The sequence below is a fragment of the Colius striatus genome, chromosome 14, assembly GCF_028858725.1.
Source record: "Colius striatus isolate bColStr4 chromosome 14, bColStr4.1.hap1, whole genome shotgun sequence".
Classification (NCBI taxonomy): Eukaryota; Metazoa; Chordata; class Aves; order Coliiformes; family Coliidae; genus Colius; species Colius striatus.
Genome location: NC_084772.1, coordinates 20,315,701 through 20,340,293, shown reverse-complemented (window position 1 = coordinate 20,340,293; position 24,593 = coordinate 20,315,701). Strand labels below are relative to the sequence as shown.

At 63.3% G+C, this 24,593-nt stretch overlaps 1 protein-coding gene across 3 annotated transcripts in view; it reads left to right on the top strand.

Annotated features, from left to right (window-relative positions):
- Positions 1-24,593, top strand: part of GSE1 (Gse1 coiled-coil protein) — a 100,464-nt gene that overhangs the window by 8,857 nt on the left and 67,014 nt on the right. The window lies entirely within an intron of this gene.

The following is a 24,593-nucleotide window of genomic DNA, read 5'->3' as shown; positions in this document are numbered from 1 at the left end:
TGGAGAGAGGCTGAGGGAATGGGAGTGTTGAGCCTGGAGAAGAGGAGGCTGAGGGGAGACAGCAGCACTCTCTGACACTCCCTGACAGGAGGCTGCAGGGAGCTGGGGACTGGACTCTACTCCCCAGTAATGAATGACAGGACAAGAGGAAATGGGCTCTAGTTGCCCCAGGGGATGTTGAGGTTGGAGCTGAGGCAGAACTGTTTCCCTGAGAGGGGTGTCAGCCCCTGTGCCAGGCTGCCCAGGGAGCTGGGGGAGTGCCCAGCCCTGGAGGGACCCCAAAGCCCTGGTGCTGAGGGCTGTGGGTCAGTGCTGGGCTGGTCAGGGTGAGGGGAGGGCTGAGACTGCAGCAGCTTCAAGGACTTGTCCAACCACAATGATTCTGTGACTCTATGAAATGAGTGAAAGGAGACTGGGGGTGTCTGTCATGTCCTGCTGTAGGTGCAGGAGCTCCTGATACACGAGCAGTGGTGCTGGATGTCCCATTCCCAGTTGCAGTGGGGACCTGTTGCAGGATTTACTGGATTTGGTCAATCCCTTGCCCACAAACTCAGGAAATCACCAGCTTCTGACAGGATCACGGCATCACCCACGCCAGTACCCAGGGACAGGCTTCTGCTGCAGGAGTGAGCAGTGGGGTGATGGATCTCGAGGCTGCCTTGGACCAGGGGTGTGTGAGGAGGGTCCTGGCACCCCTCATGAGGGATGTGACTAGTTTGCACCTTGTGTTGTCACCCAACTCCTCCTGGTGATTTTTGACCTCTAGTTTAGAGCTAAAACAAGGCTGAGACCCAGCTGGGGTGGAGGGGAAGGTCATGAGGGGAGATAGCAGTGGTGGTGTGTCCTGGCAGTCAGGAGCATCCCCTTTTGCTGCTGGGGCTGCAGGGCAGGAGCACAGTGGTTGTGGCTTCCAGCCAGAGAAGATGCCAGGTCTGACTTGGCACAGAGCTCAGGGTCTTCTCATGTCTCCTTATCCCTCTGTCCCAGGATGCTGCCACCCGCCGTGCCCCCAGCACAGAGCTTCCACCCTGGAGGCATCTTGCCCCTTGGAGCCCCAGCCCTGTGCAGGGTGATTTCCCTCCCTGACCTTCCAAAGTCCTTAAAAGCATGGAGCAGGAGCTGCTGGCTGCAGGGGGTGTGCAGCAGCCACCCCTGTCCCCAGGGAGCAGGACACAAGGCTGCTGTGGTCTCTGGCAGGGACCTCAGAGCCGGGAACGTTTTGGCGTCAGCCTCTCGCACGGCGGTTTGCAGCCGCGGCGGCCAGACAGAGCCAGGGAGGGAGAGAAGGAAGGACAGACAGACAGACAGCTGGGAGAGGCGTCTCAGGGGCCACGGGAGGGGTGTGTGGGGTGAGCAGCAGTTTGCCACCGTCCCCTCCCATGTGCTTGCAGCGTGTCTCGGGGAGCGGCCGTGCTGGAGCTTCTCATCGGGTCCTGAGCAAGTGCTGCCCATTGCAGTTACTACCCAGGCCAGGAATAAACACAGATCTAGAGATCTGTGGATGTCTCCCACTCTCCCTCCTTGTCTTCACGCCTCAAACAGCTGCATTTTCTTCTCTTTCCCCCCCCTCTATCCCAAAGTGAAAACAAGCAGAGACAAGGCCCTTCAGTTTTCCCGGGAGGTAACAGTGCCAAGGTCAACCCTGGGCAGGCTGGGGCCAGGCTGGCAGCGCTGGGGTGAGGGTGGGCACCTCGGGGGGTTTGCTGTGCCCCAGCTGGCCCCAGGGAGCCAGGGGGAAGCTGCCTGTCCTGCCTGCAGACAGAGTCCAGATGCCCTGGCCGCGGCGGCTCTGGAGGGGGAGATGGATTCGCTCCTGCCGTCTTCTGTTTTCAGGCCAGAACATCTGCACAGTAACTGGGAAATCTGGGCTTTCTCTTGCTTCTCAGCCAGGTCCTGTCAGCTCTTTCCTCTTCCAAAGGGGCTTTGGTGGTTGCCTTGTTTCTTGTGCTGTGTAACCTGCTCTCTCCCTGGATCCTGTCATTTTACTCCGTGAAGCTCCTGGGGCTTCTTTAGTGACCTCCCCCTCATCTCAGCCACCCTTTGAGCGGCTGGCTGGGGACGTGGACTCCCCCAGAGCAGGTTTTCCCATGGGGCTGTCCCTAGTGTGGGTGGCTGGTGGCATGGGGATGCATTGTGGGGGGTCACACAAGCTGCTCCCTCATTTATCCCAGCCAGTTTGCCTCTGCTGATCCCTCACCCTCACACCCTCAGGCGTGATCCTGCTTCCCCAGAGCCCAGGCACTGCTTGGGACTGTGTAAGCCCTTTGCTGCTCCCTCCCCAGAGCTCACACTAGGAGACACGTGGGGCTGCAGCAGCCTGGGGGCTGCCCTGGTCCCAGTAATATCCCCCCAGCTCCCTTTATTGCCAGCAGCAAGCGGCTTGGCCGGCCCAGCCCTGGGCTGGCTCTTGGCTTGGCAGCCTCCTGTGTGGGTGAGGTTTCATCTGCAGCCCTGCTGCTGGCTCAGGCTCCTAGCAGGGCTGTGCTTGGGTGCTGGGCACCTCCTCTTCCTCAAGGCTGTGCCATGGGGACCCTTGGCAATGTGTCACTCTGGTATTTGCAGCCCTTGGGGAGTAAATCCATCTTCATCTCCCATCCTTCCTCCCCTCCCTGTGCACAGACAACCCTTGTTCTCTGCAATGTGACCCTCCTGCACCTGAGCTGCTGGGGTCTGGAGCCCTCACCCCTCTCTATCATTTATCATACCCCTTTCTCCTTCCTGCATGATGTTTTCCTCCCTCTTTGCTGTGTTTCCCCCCACTGCTTGCTGCCCTATTTCTGGCCCTGTGCCCAGTGCCCTGCACTCAAGAGGACTCTGGGTGAAGGAGGGCAAAGCCTGGGTGATGCCAGCAGAGGTTTGGCCATGGCTTGCAGAAGGGACTGACTGATCAGAAGGCATTTGGGGCCACAGACATCGTGGGTGCCGCCTCCCTCGTGGTTCCCCATGTGCAGAGCTGGTGGCTGGGTTGCAGCCAGGGCAGCCCAGGGAGAGCTGAGATCTTGCAGCACCCAAAGAGAGAGAGAGAAGGAGGGAGATGCCTCAACTTGGGGGCCTTGGGACAAGTGCCTATGTCTCCCCTTTGTGTTTCTGCTCCTGAAGGAGGGGGGAATCCCTGGGGACAGGGCAGTTTAGGGTGGGCATTGCGATGGCTGCGTGCCTGGGCACCCCTGAGCACCTGGAGGTGACGTGTGCCTGATGTCCCTGTGCTGGGGACAGCCGGCTTCACAGCTGCTATTTCTGGCCGCGCCGTGGCCTCTGCCACCATCCCCAGCCCAGGGGCAGGCGGGGTCCTGCCTCCAGCAGCTGCTGCCCTTTCCCTTTGCATTCCCTCGAAGCCACGGGATGGATGGGGACAGGATGAGGAATCCCCCACCCCCCCTCCCCAGCGTGGAGAAGCTCGAGACCCCTTGGGATCTCCCCCCATGCTCCCTCCCTCCCTCCCCAGCCCCGTTTTCCTCCCGTCTGCCTCGCTGTAAAAATAGCGCCTTGGTTTGAGCGAGGAGGGCGGTGGGGAAGGGCTGGGAGGGGGCCAGGGGGCGGGGGGGAGGTCCGGTTTCTCCCTTTCCTGGAGGAATTAGGGAGGCCACATGCTGCCAGGAGCGTTTGGCTGGTAGAGGCAAGCGGAGGCTCCGCGGAGGCGAGCAGGCGTCCGCACAGATGGAAATTTGATCACCCACGGCTCAACAGATTGTTTGATTTATTTTAAAATCAAGCAGATGGCTGCAACAGGAGTTTGTTTAAGTTCAGCTCCGAGCTGGGCCAACGGCCAGGATACTCAGGGGTAGGCGTGCCAAAAAATGTTCAATGGCTTTGGTCATCGCCCACCTCTCCTCCTCCTCCTCCTCTGCCTCGCTCCAGCACACACGCCCCGGCTCCCCCTCTTATCACATCCTCGCCTTCATCTCTTGGCTCCAGCATCTTGCTTTGTCTCTCTTGCCCTCAGCTTTTCCTCCCCATGCACTCGGGTTTAACTCTTCCCCAGCCGTGCCCTTGGTCCCGGCTCTCTCCTGGCAGCAGAGCCCCTGCAATGGGGAGGGGGAGCAACCCCCTGCCCGTGGTCCCTTCTCCTTCATCTCTAGGGCTGATGTGTTGGAGGGGTGAGAGTCACAGCTGTCTGAGTGCCCACAGCTCTGAGTGCCCACAGAGGATGCCCTGACCCACGTGGATGTCCCTCTGTGGTTTGGAGGGGGTCTTGATGTCACCCCCACCCTGCCCCAGATCAGCAGTGGCTTTAATGGGGATGAGATCCCAGCCCTGTGTGGTGCTGCTGGATGGGCAGGATGTTGAGATTTTGGCCTGGGATGTGAATCTTGAGGTGCAAGGGGTTACCTGGGGATGGAGATGAGACCTTGAGGCAGCATGTGGTGGTTCTGGATGTTACTGGCCTTGCTGCCATATAGGGAAGGAGCTGGTGAGAAGCAGCCTGGGATGTGCTGAACTGTCATCAATAGGATGAGGAGGCTGTGCTGAGGGTTTTAAGTAGCTCCAGACCCTCATGCTGGCTCTACGTGGGGGAAGTCTGGCTGCCTTGGGGTGGTGCAGAGTGCCCAGCACATATGGCCTTGTCCTCTCAGATGCCCTCATTCACAGGGACAGGGACCTCCCTGCATCTCCTGAGGTGGGCAAGCAGGGTGCTGCAGGAGCACCAGGCATCCTGGCTGCTACTCCTTGGTGCCCCAGGGATGTGCCTTTGCTCCCTACCAGCCCCCTGCACCTCCTGGCACCGCAGCATGTCCTGTGCATGGCCAGTTTACCCTCTCATAGAACATTTGCACGCTGAGGAGTTGCCCATCATCCCATTTCCAGGAGTAGGGTGAGGGGAGAAGGCTTTTCCCTGGCACTCAACTTATCTGTGATGGGGCTGGGGGCTGCAGGTCCTGCTGGGGAGAGGGGCTGGGGCTGGAAGGGGTTAAGGCAGGCGAAAGAAAACAAGAGTGCTGCAGGGCCTGGGTGGCTGACAAGCCAAACAACTGTTTTTGACTCACTGTTGCTGCCTTGCCAAGTGCAATTGCTTCCACATTCCCATCCCCTGGCTGGAGGGGCGCGGGGAGATGTTGGCTTTTGGCGGTGGGGAGGGGAAGGGGGATGCTGGGGGGGCACTGGGGAGGGCTGGCTCCACGCTGCCTTTTTTCAGCTCCTCTCTCTTTCATTCCCCTCCCTGTTGGGTGTTGGGAAGGGGCAGGGGGTGGGTGATGCTGCCTGGGGGTGATGCTGCCAGGGTCACTCGTGCCGGCTCCTGGTGGAGCATCCCCTCTGCCAAGCCCCAAAGGTGGGAGAGGGAATGAGAAAGGGGGGCTGAAATGCACCCCAGCTTGGGCTGCACTCCCTTTTGCTTGCAGGGGAAGTGGCTTCATCCCTTTGCCCTCTCTCCAGCTGCTGTACCCCCTCTCCTGGGGCAGACAGGGAGGGAGACTCATATTCTCCACATCCCCACTGCAGCCACATACAGGGGTGGAGAGTGACCCTATTCAGAGATGGGAGGGTCTCCTGTGGGGCTGGGCCCCCCACCATGCCTGGCCAAGGCAGTGAAGTGAATGTGCTGGGGGGGGACACAAATCTGCCAGTGGGGTTTGAGGCTGGGGAGGGCTGCTCATAAAATCCCCAGGCCTCTGAGTGCTGGTGCTGTTGTGTTGCAGACAGCAAGAAATAAGCCCTTGGAGGAGAGGTTTGGTAGTTAGAGCAGAGACTTGAGCTACTCAGGGTTGCTGCTTTGTGGAGTTAATTATCTTCTGAGTCTGGGTTTTTTGGACTCTCCTTTTTTTTGTGTGTTCCTTGGGATTATTTCTTGGCAAACGAGGCGTTGTCTTAAAGCCCTGTGCTCTGCTCCCTCTGAACTCCTGGCTGCTAAGTGCTGTGGAGGAGATCCTGGGCTTAACATGGAAAAAAAACCCATCAAAAACAAAGCCCTGCTGCCTTTCCAGTGCAAACACAGGGTCTGGGGCAGCTCAGGAAGGTGGGATGTGTGTGTTTCTGGAGCAGTTTCCTCAGAGGAGCTGGAGCGGCAACCTCCCATGGGGACCCCAGCACAACACATCCCTCCCCAACAGCGCTGGGACGGAGCATGATCCAGCACTGGGCTGCCTGGGAGCAACCACAGGGCTGGTGGCAGGGCAGGATGTGGAGATCCCCTGGGAGCAGCATCCTGGGAATGCTTGGGCCTTGCAGGGCTGAAGGCTGTTTGGTGTGTCCTCCAAAGTCCAGCTGGGCTTGGAGTGCCTGGAGGGAACCCCTGAGCTTTTGGGAAGATGAGAGGGTTTATGGTGTGAGCCAGTCCATGGGTGAGGAGGGGGTTTATGAGGCATCTTGGCGGGCAGCCTCTTCCCTTGTTGGGATGCTGGAGGGTTGGGACATGGCTCTGGCATTGTCCCTCTCACCCTCCAGCTCCTGGGCCTCTGCAGCTGCCTCTCCCTGCTTTGCAGAGGCTATTTCCCTGTCTCAACGAGGGTCTGTGTGTGCTGGGTTTATGGTGCAGGGGAGCTGGCCTGGATGCTACTAGGGATAAAGACAGTTCCTGACCCAGCCCCAGAGCTGCTCCTGTGTGGGATGTGATGCTCCCCAGCGACTCCTCTTGCTGCTGGTACCTGTTTCATCTCAGTCTCGTGTGCTGAGACCTGGGGGAAAGGGCACAGCAGCAACCTCTGGCCATTGCAGGGCAGGAGCTGGCAGTGATGGAGGCTGGGAGGAGCATCCCTTCCCTGGTAATGCTGCAGGAAGGACTCTCAGAGCTTTGTGGGAAGTACCCCACATCTGCCAGGGATGAGGGAGAGCTGGTGTGTGCCCCAGCCTGGCAACTCTGATGTTACACCCCAAGGACAGACACATCATCTCCACCCTGCCCTTGGCCCACACCACCCACAGCCAGTGCTGTAGGCGTAGGGATGTGTGGCTGGAGAGCTGTTGAGAGGGAAAGGGCCTGGGGGATGGTGCTAGCGGCTGAACAGGAGCCAGCAGCATGCCCAGGGCATCCTGGCTTGGATCAGCACTGGAGTGGCAGCAAGAGCAGGGCAGGGATTGTCCCCTGTGCTGGGTCCTGGTGAGGCTGCAGCTCCAGGGCTGTGTCAGTGCTGGGCCCCTCACTCACTGCCACAGGGACACTGAGGGGCTGCAGCTCCAGGGCTGTGCTCAGTGCTGGGCCCCTCACTCACTGCCACAGGGACACTGAGGGGCTGCAGCGTGGCCGGAGCTGGGGAAGGGGCTGGAGCACAAGGGTGCTGGGGAGGGGCTGAGGGAATGGGGGTGTTGAGCCTGGAGAAGAGGAGACTGAGGGGAGACAGCAGCACTCTCTGACACTCCCTGACAGGAGGCTGCAGGGAGCTGGGGGTCAGGCTCTGCTCCCCAGTAAGAAATGACAGGACAAGAGGCAATGGGCTCAAGTTTCCCCAGGGGAGGCTGAGGTTGGAGCTGAGGCAGAACTGTTTCCCTGAGAGGGGTGTCAGCCCCTGTGCCAGGCTGCCCAGGGAGCTGGGGGAGTGCCCAACCCTGGAGGGATCCCAAAGCCATGGAGCTGAGGTGCTGAGGGCTGTGGGTCAGTGCTGGGCAGGGTGAGGGCAGGGCTGGGACTGCAGCAGCTTCAAGGGCTTTGCCAGCTGCAGTGATGCTGTGGTCCTTGCACCATCCCCTCTGTGCCCATCCCCCTGACACCGTGTCACCAGAGGCAAATCCCCCCAAAAGCTCCCCAGCAGGGGCTTTGCAGGGGCAGCAAGAGGCTGTCGGTGGTGCTCCCCCGCTGCAGGGGCAGAGGCTGCCCGTGTCCCCCTGCTCAGACACCTCGTTGGCAGCAGCTGGGGGCCGGGGCCGGGCTCCCGGTGCCGGGGCAGCAGATGGGGCTCGGCGCTGTGCCGTGGGGCCGGGGAGCTGCGGCTCTGCCTCCTAATGTGTTTGCAAATCCTCACCAGCTGAGGGGATTAAAGCCGGCATCTGGCTCGCTTTAGAATATTAAAACAAAGGGAGTTGTAGGCGCCATGATCGGGGGCAGGGGAAGGAGGGAGCGGCGCTGGGGGGGCTGCCGGGCTGGGAAAGTCGGCAGGAATCCCCCCCCCTTCCCAAACCCTCCCCGGGAGGTTTTCCCCAGGGAATAAACCCGGGGGGGCCGTGATGATGTCTCCTCCCAGCCCATCTTGCAGCGGGATGCAGGAGCCGACCCCCCAGCCCATCCCCTGAGGATGAAGGCGATGCTGGAGCTGGTGTGGAGAGGGGGGGCTGTGTGTGGGGGGGGGTTTTGGTTTGGGGAGGTGGGGTTGGTGGGTTTTAGATGTTGCTTTTTTCCACCCCGTTGCGCTGTTCTGGAGGCAGCAAGAATTCAGGAAGCCGGCGTGCGGCGGGTGCCAAGTCAGGCTGTACCGCAGCCAAGCCCCTGCTTGTTTGCTCGTCTTGCTGGAGCCAGTAAGTGACCTTATTAGCTTAGGGGGCAGCTGCCTTATTAACACACATCTGGCGGCGAGGAGGCCGCATAGGCCCTATATTGTCTCTCTGCTTGCTCCCAGCCCGGCGGTACCTTGCTGGGGGGGCTCACCCCAAGGCTTCTCACACCCCCCCTCAGCCCCAGTTAGCACCCAGCAGCCCTGTTCCCCCCTTGCAGAGCGGGGGGTTTGCTGGAGGGGGGAAGGATGAGGCAGATGGGGGTTTGAAGATGATGATGTAAGATTATCATCTGTGCAAGGTTGCAGTCTGAGGGGGAGGAGGACAGCGTGGGGGCTGTGCTGCTGCCGTCCCCGGGGGTGCTGCCGTCCCCGGGGGGGCTGCCCCATCACAGCCTTTGTGTCTTTTCTACAGGGCAGGCTCTGCTTTTTGGGGTGCAGCATCACCCCATGGGACAGGGCGTTGCTCTGAGGGGCTGGACCACCCATGCAGCATCCTCCCATCGCTGCCAGCAGCCGGGGTGGGCACTGGGATTTCCCTCCGGTGTGTGGAAGGGATGGACACGGGAGCGTCCCGCAGCAGGGACAGCCTCCAGCTCACCGGCCCCGGGGGCTTTTCCAGCCGATTTGACCCTTGGAGAGAGCAGGTTCCCGAGGGAGAACGCGCAGGGAGCCGGGGGCTTTGCCGTGCGCCGAGTCGCCGCCTCGGGCTCTGCCCTGCGCCGTCCCGGCCGTGCTGCGGCCCCGCGGCTCCGCACCGCATCCCCCGGCGCTGCGCACCCCGGGGGAGGGAGGGAAGGGAGCCGGGGGGGCAGCCGGGGTGCTGGGCGTCTGCCGGTGCCGCCGCCGCGCAGGGATGCCCTTTGTCCTTCTTGGCGTGTGGGGGAACTCGGCAGCTCTTGGCTTCTCCCTCCTGTTTTGGAAATTGAAAACATTTCCAGGGCGGCCCACTCGCGCCCTGCCTGCCACGGAGCCAAGCACTTGGCTGACTCCTCTGCTTGCCTTGGCCGCCTCTCCCTCGCCTTCACGCTCGGGGGGGTGGGGGGGGGGGGACACGGGACTTTTCTCCACCCCCTCCCCTTTTTTTCTTGTTTTATTTTTTCCCTGTGGTGTAGCCCTGACCAGAGCAGCAGCAGCAGGAGGAAAGGCTGACGAGGGGGACAGGAGGCAAAGCGTGGTGGTGCCAGTGCCTGTGCCCCTCGTCCTGACCTTGCTCTCCGCCGGGAAGGGCGGCTGTGCCGGGCAGCCCTGTGCTGCACCAGCGCTAATGAGCTCTGCCTGAGCAGGATTAATTAGCTGTTGGGAGGAGGGGAGGGTGATGCCGCTGCGGTGGCTCCGGTGCCTGGCACGGCACAGTGCCCGGCGCTGCGGCAGCGGGGATGGGGGCTGCCGGGAGGATGCTCCGAAGGGTCTCCCCTGAGCAAACACCCTGGGCCAGGCTGGGAGAGGAAATCCCTGGGCCAGGCAGTGCTGGGAAGCCACAGGAGCCACCACTTGCCCTGGTTTTCCCCTCTTTCTTAACAAAATGCAAAGCTTGCAGGGGGAGTTTCCACTGTGGTTGTTCCCGTGCTGTTGCCCCCCCTCCCGGGAATGAGAGCTGAGGGTATGAGCTGGATGTGGCAGGAGCACTTAAATATGTGCTGCAGGGTCTAAAAATGACCTGAATGTGGATGAGGTGTCTGCTGGCCTGGTACTGTGCATGGGCAGGATGAGCCCTGGGTCTGATTCTGCTGTAGCCAGGCCAAAACCCAAAGGGCTGAAGGATGCTCAGGAGGGTTTTGGTGGGGTCTGTCACCTCCCCTGTCCCTGCAGAGGGACCCCAGACCTGATGTGGGACTTTTGGCATCCCATTTATCCGGGGAGTATTTCTGGGGAGGCTGTGAGGCTGCTCACATCCCCCTGCAAGGTGATGAGCTGGCACCCCTCTCCCCTCCAGCCCAAAGTGAGGGGTGACATCAGTGTGGCCCCTGCAGAGAGGAGCAGGAACCTTGTGTCGAGGCCGGGAAGGTCGTGAGGACACAGAGCTTGAACTTGAATGAGATGGTAATTGCGACGTGCCTAATTACAGGGAAAGAGCAAATCACTCCGGTGCTTCATAAAGTGTCTGACACGGAGTAACGAGGATAATTAGCAATCAGACAGGAAGCTGCTACCCCCCAAACCCCCCGGGAGCCCCACTCCCCCTCCTGCCTCGCGGCTCCTGCTCTGCAAAGCGTTTGCCCCTGCGTGCGGTGGTCGCATCCCTTGTGTCCCCTGTCTAGCGTGGGACATCTGTCCCCTTCCCCCCATTGCGACCTCAGCCCCGCAAACCCACCCGTGCAGAGGTGAGGTGCAGCCGCTGGCCGTGTCCCCTCTCCCCAGGGGGCTCCGGTGGCCGTGTCCCCCCTCCCCAGGGGGTTCGGGTGCCCGTGCCGGGTGTCCCCGCTCGTGTGCCCGTCCTGTCGCGCTGCTGCGCCGTGCCGGCAGTGCATTAATGCTGCCTGACGCTAGAGCGCACCAGAAGCATGTCGTGGCATCCTCCCGCGGACACGGCACCCAGCGGGGACACCTGCCCCGGCCACTTGCCCCCGAGGTGACCCCGAAGGCATCCACCGGAGAGCCCTCGGAGGCTGCGGGGGAGGGACACGGTGGAGGGATGTCGGGGCTGGGATTGATGATGCCTCGTTGCACCCTGGTGTTTGCCCCTGGGAGGGGTGAGGGGGATGTGGCACTCAAAAAACACCCCTCCTGGCCCCAACCAGCATCACCTGCAGGGGACCAGGAGGAGGGTGAGGAGCATCTGGCTCCCAGTTAGCTGCACCTTTTAATGATGCTGTAGCTGATACGGGGAGTGCATCCCCCTCGGGGAGGCCGTGCTGAGGGGAGAGAGCTCATCCCAGAGTAAGGCAAATTGAGGAGCACCCACTGGACAGCCCTGCCTCAGGTAGGGGCTGATCCCACAGCCTCCAGAGCCCTCCCCAGCATCCCCCTCCTGCCCCCCACGTCAGAGCTGTTCCACCTGGGAAGGGCTGAGTGCAGGTGACAGCCAAAGGCTAAGGAATAACCTCTCCCCTGGGCATGAAGGAACCTTCCAGCCTCAATATGCCTCTGGCTGGGAGGTGCCAAGCTGCTTTAGTGGCTTCTCTCCAGCCCCTACTTTCCCTGGAGCTCCTGCAGCCACCACGTGGTCCGTCCCCCAGCAGGGACCATCCCTCTGCCTCCTTCCCAGCACCTCCTCAGCAGCACACAGCAGATCACAGCACAGTTTTGAGACTGGTCCCAGTGCTGGGGCTGCAGAGAGGGCTGGGCAGGCGCTTGGCAGCGTGGGGCTGACTGTGGGTGTCCCTGGGTGCTGGGGCAGGGTGCAGGTCACACATCCCAGCCTTTCCTCCTACATGCACGTCTCCTTCTGGTCTCTCCTCCTGGTTTGGGTATTTTTTTTCTCCCCTCTTTGAGCAGCTGTTCTCTAATAAGCTGTTAATGATGATACAGTAAGTAGGAGCAGAGAGTCCTGCGGGAGCTGCCACGATTTGTGTAATTGGTCTCGGAGGAGACAAAAGTATCTAATATTTACATGCTGGTATTAGTCCCCTGGGAATCCTGTCTGGGCTGGCACAGGGAAGGCAGCTCCCAGCCCCAACCTGTCTGCTCCCAGCTGATGGATCCTCAGATCTCTAATGTAGGGAAATTGCTGCGTGGCGGCAGGAGCGGGGGGTCCCAGCTGGGGAAGAGGGAGGTCTGCACCCCGAGAGCCTGGGCATGGCTGAGTGTCCCTGTGGCTCAGCATCCAGCTGGTTTGTGGGAGCAGTGAGGTTTGGCTTCCAGAGGGAAGATGCCTTGGCCTGGAGAGCCCTGTGTTGGTGCAGGACTGAGGCAGGAGCCGTGGCTGCCCAGGCCGGGGCTCCCCAGGGTGTGTTTGTGAGGGTTTTGGCCAGGAACATGAGGCACAAACAGGCTGCTGAGCTTCCTGGTTGGTGCCTGGAGGGAGGAGCAGGAGCTGGAATGGTGTGCTTGCAAATGTGCCCATCAAATGCCCTCTCCCCCATGCCCAGGGGTGGGTAGGAGTGCTGGGAGCTGTGCTGGAGCACAGGATGGGCAGGTTCCAGAGCAGCGTTGGTGTCTGCTCCCGGCTGGGTGAGCCCTGGGGCTAGGCAGCTGCCCAGAAACCTGCTTGTACTCTTCCTGCTCACCAGTAAGGCCTTAATGGGAGGGGAAACTGAGGCACAGCGGGGCTGAGGAACAGCCTGCCCTCCCTCCAGGCAGCCCTCACCTCACTGAGGTCTTCCCTGGGCCTCATCCTGTGCTATAGCACAGACAAGGTGCCCATTGGGGCTTTCCCACTTCCCCCAGTACCTTCAGACCCTAAAACCAGTATCTCCCCAAGGCTTTGGGGCTGTTCCCCGTTGCTGGGTGTCATGCTGGCCAGGTTTGCCACTAAGACATATTGTTTCAGGATGCTGGGGCCAGGCTCACCCCTGTGCCTGTGTTTCTGCACCCCTAAACCTGCCAATGCCCCTGAGGGAGAGATGCCAGCGGGAAGGGGGAGGCACAGAGACACCCAGCCCCGAGCACTGGGGCCAGGCTGGCAGGGTACATCCGCATTCCCTGCCTGGGGCAGAAGATGGGGGGGTGCCACTGTACCCCAACCCTTTGCACAGGGAGGCTGTGGAGGGGGCCCAGCCCTGTAGGATCACACCCCACTCCCCCTTCTTTTCCACCCAGATTCCTGCTTTCTCATTGCCGTGGCAACCTCTGGCATGGCAACTCGGCATCTTCTGCACAGGGATGTCTCACATGTGCCCTTCCCATCCCCGGGGGTCCCCCCCAGGGTGACAAGGGAGGTGCAGGGGGCCGGTGCGGGTGGAGATGGGAGGAGGGGAGTGGGGGTTGGTTTGCAGGATGCCAGACTGGGCATCAGTTTGCCCCGAGCCGCCCCGCCGCCCGCAGAATCAAAGGCGCAGTGTTTTGCAACAGCTTGAAAGCAAAGAGGGCAGGTTTATTTTGGAGGCTGCCGGCCTCATCCTGCCTGCAGGGGCTGGGCCGGGTGCTGCAGCCGAGGATGGGGTTATGTGGGGGCGCCGGGGAGGAAGGTCGCTGAGCACTGCCGAGCTCGGGGCAGGGCTGGAGGCACCCGGGAGGGGTCTGGTGGGTACCCGCCGGTGTCCCAGCAATGAGGTCTCCTGCTCGTCCCTTCCTCCATCCCTTGTGGGTTGACCTATCCGCTCCTGGTCGTGGATGCCCCATCGTTTCCTCTCGGGGCTCGGGGGGATGCTGTGGGTGCTCAGCCGGGGCGCTGGGTTTGGCGTGAGGGGGCAGGTTGCAGCCTGCGTGTCCCCAGGGTGCGTGGGTCCTACGGTTTGGTGCGCGCTGGCCGCATCCTGCACGCTCTGCACCAAGCGGCCCTGGGTGCTCGCAGGCTCTCAGGGCTCGGAGGGAGGGGTGTGTTTATTGCCCCCCCATGCCCCTGCTGTGTGTGTTTGGAAGGGGGAGGATCCTCCCTCCCCGCCTCCCTCCCTCCCTCCAGCCTTCTCTGTTAAATCTGCTAAGCAGGGGAATCGCTGCCGCCGCCTTCTGTGAGCCTGCCAATAATGGGATTAACTCTTTCTCCTGGCCGGGGCCGAGCCTGCCGGCGTTCCTGGCACCCCCTTCCTGGCGTACCCACCGCGGTCCTGCCCGGGGAGAGCCGGCGCACCGGGACATGCCGCTGCCGCTATCCCGGGGCTCGTCCCCGCGCAGATCCGAGCTGCCGCCGCCGACTCACCGCCCGCCTGCCTCACTTTCCCCTCTGTGCCAAGCAGGGCGGTTTGGGGCCTTGCGGTGGGCAAAGCCGCTTTGCCCGTGGGGCACAGACGTGCGGAGGGGGCCGTGCTGAGATGCTGAGCCCGGGTCCGTGCGTGGCCGTGGGTACCGGTGGGAAGCAGGGATGCCTGTCCCCGCCCCCGGGGATGCTGAGTGCACTGTGCCCGAGGCTGGGGCAGAGCTGGGACCTCCCGTCGGGGGGGGCAGGGAGGGGTAACGCCTCCCCCCCTCTCATCTCTGCTGTTTCAGGCCCGTTTCCCGGGGCGAGGGGCGGGAGTTGCACCCCCGCTAATCCTCTTAGGCACTGGCTGCGCCCCGGAGCAGCTGGCGAGGCTGGATCCGGCCGCTGCCCATCCTCCCTCCCAACAGGTGCCCCCCCCGCCTCGGTCCCCCTGCGATGCCCCCCCGGCCCCCGCCGGGGCTGGGCGCGGGGCGAAGGGCTCCCCGCCGCAGGCAGCCCCCTCCCCGCGGGGCCGGCCCGGGAGCGCTCATTAATTATCTAATCTTCCCTTTATGTTTAATTTACAGCCCCGCGCGGCTCTGGCCATATGCTGCTTTTGTTGTGTCTGGCTCTTTGTTGTGGCAGGCAGCGGGGGCTGGCGAGGACCCCCCCCCCAACCCTCCCCTCTCCTCGCCAGCCTTTGATCCCCCCAATCCTCCCCAGCGCCACCCTCCAGCCACCCCCGCGGCACGGTGGCGAGCCCCGGGGAGGGGGTAAGTGCCCTTTTCTCGGTTATTAATTTCCCTGACCCCCCCCTCCCCGCCTTCTTCCCCCCCCCCCCCACCCGCCCCTTTCCACCTCCTCGCCGTGTTTCCACCCCCCCGCCCCCGCTTCTCGCCGGCGGCTCCGGGATTCGATGGTGCGTGTGCGCGGCGCTGCCGCCTCCCGCTCGCTGCCGCCGGGGTCACCGCCCGCACCCGCCACCCGCCGCTGCCCGCAGGTAGGTGCAGGGCAGGCAGTTGCCTGGACCCCCTTACCCCCCTCCCCCCGCCCGCCTCCCCCAACCTCAGCCCAGCCCCCGGGGCGCGGGGGGCACCGCGCCAGCCTTGGGAGGTCTTTACTTGAGAGGGGAGTAAAGTGGTGTAGGAGGATGTAACACACCCCCCCCCCCCCGCACACACCCCGGACTCGTTGCTGGATTTGGCGGGGGTGTCTCGAGGTGGGGATGAGGTGATGGGGGGGACCCCGGCGGCACCCCGACCTGCGGCAGGGACCCCCGAGAGGCTCCGGGCAACTCGCGGCAAACTTTGGCAGTGCCGGCGGGCTGGCGGGGCCGGGCGCCCTCCACTGATGGAGTCCCGTACCGAGGGCTTCCTTTGCAAACGAGGAGTAACAGGATGTTTCTGCAGGCCTGGGTGCTGAGCGGGGGGTGCTGAGCTTGGAGCCGTCTTGCCCCGGGGGATGCTGGCAGCTGGGTGGCCCCTGGAGCTGGGCAGCATCCCTGCGGCTCTGCCCTCCCCTCCTGCACCCAGGCTTTCCTGTGTCCTGGCACAGGCAGGGGATGCCCAAACCTCCACCCCAGGGCTCTCACGGGGCTGTCTGTGCTCTCACTGTCTGTCTCTCCTCCAGCTGCTGCCCAGCTCCCTGCCAGGCTGGGGGGTGAGGGGGGGCGGCAGGCAGCGTGGGTGCCAAGGCCTTGGCGGCGGGAGCCGTGTGCCGGGCCAAGCGCTGGGCTGGCACAGCACACGGGCTCTGCCCGCGCTGACACGTAAGGTCACGGCAACCGCTGGGGTGGTGACTGTGCCAGGGGAGGTGGCTGTGCCAGGAGCCACGAGGCCGTGGCAGGAGCTGGCCCCAGAGGCCACTGGTGAACAAACCCCCTTTCATGCTGGCTGGGGGCATGTATCCTGCTGCAGTGAGGGGATCTGGGGGTGAATGAGAGACCTCTCGTCCCCAGGGGGCTGAAAGGGGGGCCAGGGGAGCCCCATATCCTGGGGTGGGATGTGGCACTGGGCCATGGCCTCAGCAGGGGTGACAGCTGAGCCACGCACGTGTCCTGGCAGCGAGGTGACATCCCTGCTGGGGAGACGGGGGGGGGAGGGGCTGAGACGATCACCAGCAGCACCCCACGGCCTCGTGTGTGGGGGCTGGCTGTGCCCATGCCGCCGGCGTGGCCGGGCTGTCCCTTTTTGGGGTTGTTTTGCTGCTGCCGGGTGCAGGGAGCAGAGGAGGGGCTGTGCTGCTGCGGCAGGTGGCCGCTGCCGTTGTCTCGCCAGGCCCTGGCCCCATACAAAGCCCTGCTCCCTCCCTCCCTGCCGGCCCCACGCCGCAGGGCCGCTTGCCAAGCGAGACGCCCGGGCTCTGCCGGGGAGGGTTTGTGTCGCGAGAAGCAGCCGGGATGCAAGGCTGGGCTCCCCCCATGGCTGCTCACCCCCTGGCATCCCTGCCAGCTCCTGGGTGCTGGGGAAACTGAGGCAGCAGGGGCAGGAAGCGGCTTGCCTGAGACACCCAGTGCCAGGGCTGGGGAGAGAAGCAGGATTCTTGGCACGGGCTGGCGTTGCCACGCTCTCTGCCCGCGGGTGAGGGTTGTTCTGTGCCGGGTGCTGCAGGCTGGCTCTCCCTGCCCCTGCCTTTGCAGGGCTGCTGTGTAGGGGGAAGCACTCTGGGGACTGCGGCTCCGTTCCTGCAGGTGACACCCCGCCACACACACCTTGGTGCTGGTGAAAGGGGCGATTGTTCCCCCCGGGGGCGGCCGGCGCTGTGTGTGGCGTGGCTGGCGCGGGCAGCGGGTTGGCCTTGGCCCCCTGCCCACCGCCGTGCCCTTCTCCAGAGGCAGCTGCCTGTGGGCACAGCTTGGCAGCCGTCCTGCCCGCGGGCTGGGCTGGGGCAGGACCTGTGTTTCCCGGCGCTGCCGCATCGCCTCCGTGCCCGCTTGCAACACCTGGTGCCGTGAGTTTGCAGTTCTCAGCTCACCAAGTGGCTTTTTCTCCTTGGGTCTCCGTGCCAGCTCTGTCCCTGAAGCAGAGCCTGGCTGGGGAGACAAGCAGGGAGACGATTCTCCCTGCCCTACCAAAAAGTCCCTGTGGAGAGGCGCCCGGCGCCTTCCCCTGTGCAGGAGTGATGTGTCAGCTCTGAAAGCCCCTGGTTTTGCACCCTGGAGCCGTGCACAGGGGAGAGCCGTTCTGCCCCCGCTTCCTGGGCGCGCTGGGGGACCAGAGCATCCCTCCCAGGGGATTTGTGTGAGATGCCCCAGGGCCCCGCTCGGTCCCACCCCCCTCGCCGTTCCTGTGCATCCCTCCCCTCCTCTCCCCTCCCCGCTCGCTTCCCGGCTAATGGCGCGGCTTATTCCTATGGCTTTTTAAGTGCTTAATGGCGCGCGGGCCTAATGATGCGGCTCCCTCTGTTCCTGCCGCCGGGGGAGATGGATGGTGCCGGGGCTCGGCGCTGCCCCGGCCCGCGGGGACGGGGACAGGGAGCGGCAGGAGCCCCGGCGGTGCCCCGCGGAGCCGGGGGCGGGCGGCTGCCTCTGCCTGCCGGCCTCTCCCCTCCCTCCCTCCCCCGCGCCGCTGCTCCCAGCAGTAATGTCACCGTAAACGATATTTATCACGAGGTGATAAAAATCTATTTCCAGCGACCTCTTGGAAATGGCCCTCGTAAAAGCAGGCAGCAGACGGAGGCAGGAGGCAGACGGCGGGGAGGGGGAGCGGGCAGGGAAATGGCTGTGATCAGCGGCAGAGCAGGGGCCGGCTCTGCTGGAGAGACAACCCTGCCGTTCCCGACCCCGGGAAATCGATGGCAGCCACCGTGGCCTCAGAGCTGCCCCGGTATGGCCGGGTGGCTGCTCGGGCATCCCGAGGCTCCAGCATCGTGGGATGCGGCTTGGGAGGAGCAGAGCAGTGATTGTGTTTGAGTGAGTGGGATGGGGGATGCTGTACCTCGAGGGATGCTCAGGGATGCTGGGCCTGCAGCAGCAGGTCAGGGATGGGATGCTGAACCAGCCAGCTTTTCCCCCAGTACTCAGAGCCGTGGGGATGACCACCCACCAGCATCACTGCTGGGCCATGTTTGCCCCCCCGGCCAAGCTCAAGGCTGCACCATCCCTCCTCCTCCAGCTCCGTCCCTTCGGTGTGGATTGCCGGGTGCTGATTCAGCCATCTCCCTCCCAGCACTAATTACTCAGCCCGTCACAGAGTCTTGGCCATAAATTCTCTGTCAGGAGCAGGCTGAGAGGTGGAGAGAGAGCAGAGAGAACCTCCTTGGGAGAGAGAGAGAGACTCCTTGGGAGTGAGCCTTCTTGGCTCCCTTCCCTCTGACCTGAGCAGGGACCTGTAATCTGCTGTAATTCACCGGGGTGCTGACTCGGCAGGCGTGTGCCTCGTCCTCCCCCACCCGCCTTTGGGGTGCATTGTCCCCCTCCAGCATCCCTCCTCTCCAGAGTGGTACCCAGCATCCCTCCCACTTCTGTCCTCCAGGACAGGAAAGCCTGGCTCACCCTAGGGCCCTGCTGTGTGCCCTGGGTGATGCTGCTGGCCTGGGCATCCCTGGGGGGTTTGAGCTGATGGGAGGCAGAGGGTACTTGGGCCACTTTTGTGGGGTTGGGGAGGGGAGATTTGCTTCTAAAAACAGGGACAGGGCAGGACCCTCCCTCCTGGGGGGACGAAACTTGTGGGGGAAGACAGAAGGGAATTGTAATCGCTGAATTAAGCAGGTATGACCATGGCTGGACCACCGCAGGGGTCTGTGTGGGGAGGATGGGTGATACCCAGCTTGGGTCCCTTACAGCCCTCCTGGCAGCGAGGCAGGGGCTCTGCGCCCCCTGCGTGGTGTGCCCCGGGGCGCGGTGACACGGCAGCGGCTGTGCTGCAGGTATTACCCTGCATTAACGTTTCCCCTCGCAGATGGTGTGTGTTTAATCCCTGGCTTAAGGCAGCCCTAGACCTGGCTGCCAGCCTGTCTTTAGATGGCAGGAGGGAGCTGAGAACCGGTGCTAAGCCACCCGCCTGCATGAGGAAATGGGGAGGGGGGGGATGGAGGCTGTAATGTGGATTCCCCCAGGCAGATGAGGGCTGTAACCCTGTGTGGGATTGCTGGGCTTTGCCCTCCCTTCCCCGAATCAGAAGGGGTCCCTCAGTCTGGTTCCTTTGCCTTGCACCACCCTGGCTGCTCCTCCCTGCCTCAGTTTACCCCCAGTGTGCCGTGAGGCTTTGCACGTGTGGGAATGCCCTGAGAACATGAGCTGTTGTGGGGCCAGTGGGGTTTTCCAGAGTGAAAAGCCCCTCAGAGCAGCTGCAGAGCTCTCCTGTGGCAGGTATTTAGGGTGATAGGGAGGGGCAGTAGCCACAGACCGCCCAGCAGCCCCAGAGCTGGAGGTGGGTGAGTTGGGTGTCGTGCTGGCTTGTGGGGTCGTGGTATCCCCGAGATGGGGACGGGGAGCACAGGGGATGGAGCAGGGCCTGAGGGCAGCACATCTCTGAGGGAATCCCCAGTGGGATTTGGGGGGCAGGCCCTGCTCTGCACCAGCCCCTCAGTCCTGTGGGGACGGGGGCAATGCTGGCCTGGAGCCAGGGCTGTGGTGTGGTGGCAGAGGGAGGTGGGAGCTGCAGGGACAGCTGGGGCTGAGGGGTCACTGCTCTGCTGGCTGTACTGTCTGTGCACAGGTGGGATGCTCACATCCTTCCCTGCCTCAGTTTCCCTGCCTTGAAAACAGAGTGGAGAGAACATCTCCCATCCTGGAAGGGACTGGCAGAGCTGTGTGTCCTCATGGTAGGCTGGGAGCTGCCCTGACACTGAGCAGAGTGTGGGTCCCATCCTGCCTTCCCAGCCCCAGAGAGGAGTGGGAGGAGAGGCGTGAGCGAGCAGTTGCATGTCCCCTGGCTCCCCCTCCATCACCTCCCTGCTTCCCCCTGCCTCCCCCTCCATCACCTCCCTACTTCCCCCTCCATCACCTCTCTGCCCCCCCATCACCTCCCTGCCTCCCCCTCCATCACCTCCTCCTGCCTCCCCCTCCATCACCTCCTCCTGCCTCCCCCTCCATCACCTCCCTGCCTCCCCCTCCATCACTTCCTCCTGCCTCCCCCTCCATCACCTCCTCCTGCCTCCCCCTCCATCACCTCCCTGCCTCCCCCTCCATCACCTCCCCGCTCGCCGCCCAACAAATGTCTGCTCTTGCAAAAAAAAGAAGTGACAGGGGTCGGCGCAGCGCTTTCCACATGACCTGCCCGGGAACAGAGGACGTCTTTGTTAATCCAGCGAGCTGTCAGTTCAGCCTCTTCACAAAAGGCATAAACCACTTATTGCTGCTCTCACCCCTGACCCCGGATCCGCCTGCGCGCCCTCCATTGTGCCGTCTCGAGGAAGCTGGCAAACAATTTCGGCTCTGGCTCTTCCCCCCTCCCTGCCCCACACCCCCCTCCCCGCCGGCGGCTGCACGCAGGGGCCGCCTCTCACCCCTTTGGCTGTGGGGAGCCACTGCTGGGGACCCCCACTCCCACCATCGCCGTCATCCCCCCACCCCCCCCAGCCCCGGCTGCATCTGCGCGCCCGCCGCCTCGCCTGGCAGCTGCTGCGAGGGGACGGGGGCTGCCACAAAGGGCCGGGGGCAGGACCACCTCCCTCCAGCCCTCCCTCCCTCCTTCCATCACTCCCCGGGGCTGCTCAGAGCAGCTGGCCGGAGCCTGTGGGCTTTAGCGAGGGGGTGCCGGGTGCTGCACCCCGTGCCCTCCCCCGGCTCAAACCCCTTAATAAGTGGGGATAAAAGCTCCTTAGAGCCTCAGGCTTCGACGGAGGCTTTAGCCAAAGCCGCTTATAGCCCGGCACAAAGCTGGTGAGAACAGCCCTGCTTCCTGGGGCCGCCATGGGATGGGGCGATGCTCGTGCCCCAACAGCCTCAGGGGGCCCGGGGGGGGTCACACGAGGTGATGGCTGGGGCTGAGGGGGGGCTGAGCGCGTGCTGCCCACCCCACCCCTCTGTGCCCAGCACTCAGACCCCGCAGCGGGGCCGGTGCGGGCTGGAGCAATTAGATGCAGTCACTTTGGGGCTATATATAACCCAAATTGCTGCCTGCAGCTCGTTAGCTGACTGTCAGAGCCTCTGCGGCCGAAGTGGGTGAGATGGTGTCGCCTGGGCTGGGGAGGGGGTGGAACGGGAGGGTGACATGGGGACCCGCTTCTCCCTGGGGTGAGCACGTGAGCTGGGGTGGGTGCGGGATGGGCTCCTGGGGGGCCACTGTGTTCTACCCCAAAAGCAGCACTGAGTGGGGAGGTGCTGCACCCACTTCTGCCAGCAGCTCCTGCTTCACCGGGACGGGGCAGGAGGGCTGCAGCGGCATGGAGGGGGCCAAGTGAGGCTCAACCACAGCCTGGGCCCTGGCTCGGGGTGCTCAGGCACGGGGGGCACCTGTGTACACCTCCCAGCAGTGTTTCCAGTGCCGTCTCCCCACATTGCCCCCAGCCTGACCGCGGTCTCCCTCGCGGTGTGCCCAGCTCCCCTCCTCCCCGCCGCCGCCATCCCTGCCTGGGCTCGCTGGCACACGGCGGCCCCCGCGCCAGGGAGGAACGCGGCACCTCGGGCTGTCTGGGGGCAGCTGCGAGCTGAGTGTGAACATATTGTGTGGGCTCCTGCAGCAGGCGTCACGGTGTCGCTGCTGGAGAGCGAGCGGGAACCGCAGCCCCACCGTGACAAACGGCTCCGGCGCAGCCCCAGCCGTGCCCACGCGGGCGCCGGCGGCACGGCTCTGGCACCCCCGGCTTCACCGGGACGTGGCGCGGGGAGCTGGGGGGGCTGTGGGGATGGGATGATCCCCTGACACTGCTGCTGCACCTCCCCTGTTAATTTGCCAGGGGAGGGGGGACCCTCTGGGTTGGGCACGTCCCCAGCTCGGGAAGGGTTAACGGCACCCTGTGTCTCTCTGGAGCCTTTTGTTTCTTACCCTTTTTTCTCTCCCCCCACCCCTTTCCCCTTCCTAATGAGGGGTTAGCCGGGCTCTAATTGCAGGTTCCAACTTTCCACCAGCAAACATGGCTGAGCAACTTGAAACACGGTGGTGCTGGGGATGCAGGATCCGGCCATGGCCCCGCCGTGCTGGCATGGGCCCGCGGGGTGCTGAGCTGTGCCACCCACCTGCCCCAGGGGAAAACCCTCTGGTTTCAGGTCCCTGGGAGGAGAAGGAGGAGGAGGGTAAACGCTTCCTAGAGGGAAGAGCAGCTGTGAAGTGCTGGGGTGAACATGTGGTGCTGGGCCCAGGTCCCAGCGTGAGCCAGGGGCTTGGCAAAGCCTCAGCGCCAAAGGCAGCCGGGGGAAAACCAGCTTCCCACAGCCCTAAGCGCTCCAAAACCAGCTTTTCTTCTGCGTGCCACCTCAGGCCCTGGGACAGGCTGGGGGCCGTGGGGGTTTGCTCCCCTGGTTCTTGGTGGCAGGTGCTGGGCTGTGCTGCTCCCCCCATGCTGGGGCTCCTCCCTCTGCAGCTGGCTCTCTGCATCTCCCAGGAGGTGCAGGATGTGGCCCCTCTCTGCTGAGCATCCTCCCCACCTCAGCCCTCTCTCTCTCACAGGGAGCTGTGCCAAACACCATGGCCGGCGCAGCTGTGCCGGTGCTCGCTGGGCTCTGTGCCCGCTGCCATGCCGGGGTGGTGCCAGCCAAGAGGTGAAGAGCCATGACCGTAACCAGCCCCCGTGCCCTGGTTACTGGCAGCACTGGGGTTTTCTGGGGTGCTGCCACTGGGGAGAGTGGGAGGGAGGCTGAGGCTGTTTGGGCACAGTGCCGCCGCCGTGCCAGAGCCGGGGCTGGGGGCTGAGCCAGGTGCCGCCGCAGGTATTTATCCCCGTGACAGGAGCAGAAGGAATGTGCCCTTGGCAGGGAGGGACATGCACAGGGACACCGCTCCCTGCCCTTGCTGCCACTGTGGCCTCTGACTGCGGGGCTGTGTGCCCTGGGCACCCAGCCCAGGGCAGAGGGGACACTGCACTGCTGCTGTGACCATGCCAGGGGGGCACTGTGCTGACACAGGGTCTGGCAGTGCCAGTGTGCCTGTTCCTTGAGGCCACTGGCTGTGTTCTGACCCTGCTCAAGCTCTCCATGTCCTTCCTACCAAGGACTCAGCTGAGGGAGGCAGAGGCAGATGCCAAACAAGGAGTTTGAGGGAGTGCCATGCTGTGCCATGGGGCTGTCCGTGCCAGTTCTGCTTGGAGCCTTTTCTCTCCCACTTTTGTCACCTGTGGAGCTTCCCTGCCAGCCCTGTCCATCTCCCCTGCCTTGCAGCTGAGTATTTCCCATGAAAATAACATCTCATAACGATGTCACATTGATGTTACCTCGCTGCACCCCTGCCCAGAGGCCCTGCCCGGTGGCCCTGGTCCCCGTGGGGGCTGTGCCCAGCTGGTGTGTGCCGTCAGCAGTTGCAGGCTCATCCTTGAGTCCTGTCCATGTGCAGACTCTCTCAGTGTGTGTCTGCAGACACACACCCATGCCACGAGTGCACGAGCCTCAGCTCAGCGCCGTCCCCTCTCTCCACCCATGGGGATGTTCACCTTCCCCAGGCTGGGCTGAGCATTGCCAAGGCAGGACGTGGTGGGGGCTGTCGCCCTCCCCTTGAGTTCCAGCTGTTGGTAGCAGAGCACCCTTCCCTCCACACCTCTGCCCAAGCACCTCGAGGTGCTGCTTGGCAAACTGGCACCCAAATCAACCCACTCTCTTCTAATTGGGGGTGAGTCTTTGGGGACGTGGCCAGGGGAGGAAGCCCCCACCCCCCAGCCCCCCCTCCGGGGGGCTGCTGCGATGCTTTATCTGGGTGGACAGATCCCTCCTAATTGAGCAGATATTCCGTGTTCGCAAACAGATGGCTCCTTTGCATCAATTATTCCTTATCTGTGTAACCGGGGATGATTTGCTGACAGATAGCGCGGGGTGAAGTTAAAGCGAGGAGGCGGCTGGTGCTCTGCGCCCGCTGTGGCTGCTGCCCGGGGGGTCCCAGGGGGGCACGCGCGGGGAGGGGGGCCGGGTCTTGGATGCCCCTCGGGTGAGTAGCACCTGTCTCTGCTGCTTTTGCATCTCAGTACTGCCCCCATCAGGAAAATAGAGGGCGATTGGGGCTGCCAAGGTGGGGCTGATGGCTGGGTTGGGGTCTGGGGGGCTGCCTGGGCTCCCCAGGGAGCAGGAGGGTGCCAGCCTTGGCCTGGCAGAATCTGCCTTCCCCGCCATGACCCCGGTCCGGCCCTCCGCTCCCTGTCTGCATCTTGCCCAATGCTGCTGTGACACGTGACGGGGGATGATTAATGCTAATTAATGATTAGTTGTTCCTGGTATCAAAGTGCACCCCAGTCCTTTCCCGTGCCCACAGGTAGGGGATTACCGCTTGCTGCTGCTGGCGGCATCTCCCTGGGAGGAGCAGCGGTGGCACCACATCCCCACTGGGACCCTGGGAGACACGTCCCTGCCCTTTCCCAGGATCCAGGCATGGGGCCTGGTCCCTGGGCTTGTCCCCTGCCCGCTGTGAAAGTCCCCTTCTGTTAATTGTTGGGGC